The sequence below is a fragment of the Buceros rhinoceros genome, unplaced genomic scaffold (assembly GCF_000710305.1).
Source record: "Buceros rhinoceros silvestris isolate BGI_N320 unplaced genomic scaffold, ASM71030v1 scaffold8674, whole genome shotgun sequence".
Lineage (NCBI taxonomy): Eukaryota > Metazoa > Chordata > Aves > Bucerotiformes > Bucerotidae > Buceros > Buceros rhinoceros.
The window spans coordinates 10,982-11,796 of NW_010407612.1; positions in this window are offsets into that span (position 1 = coordinate 10,982).

Genomic DNA, 815 nt, shown 5'->3' on the forward strand with positions numbered 1-815 from the left:
AGGGAAAAAATATCCAAAGCTACGTGAATTAAACCTGAATTTCTGGCCAAATTTCTCAGACTGTATAGAAACATCTGTGGTGTATAGGAGGTGTAAACCATGTCACAGGTACCTCTGACAGGGTGGTTGCCTGAGAGCCAGTCCAGAGATCCATTTCTTTCATGAAGCTGAAGTCTGAAATGGAGTGATCGTTAAAGGGAGGTGAAGCAAGAAAATGTAACTGATCTTGCAGATGTTGGTAGAAATCCTCACTGCATTTATGTGAGCATTATCTGTCTCCCAGCCTTTGACAGTCATAGTTTTATTTAGGGTTTACACCAGTTTTACTGTACCACGTCTGATTAAAACGCAAGAAAGAAACAGTAAATCTGGTGTGCTTTGGAAGCAAGAGAGGGAAAGTTTCATAACCAAAATCTAGAAAAATGTTTTAAGTAATTTTAAACTAAAGCAACACAAAGTCGCTATTATTGTAAGGTTGTATATTAGGAACACTGAGATATAACAGCCTTTGTGAAAACAAACGTTGAACTTCCATGTTTGTTGAAAAGCAATGCAAACTGTGTTTTCTTGGAATAGTGTAATCTGAGCCATTTCTGATTATTTAAGACATCTTATGTATAGACATGCTCTATAAGTATGCATAAGGAACAGAGATTCCCTCTTCTGTGTGCTACAGGAAAGTTGTGCTATATGATGAACCTTCAATATCTGCTTTGTATTTTGTCTTGAGCTTCAGTGAGCATTGAGTTAATATATAGGAAATAAACTGACTAATTCTACCTTCTTACCTGAAAATGTATCCCAGAAAATGCATT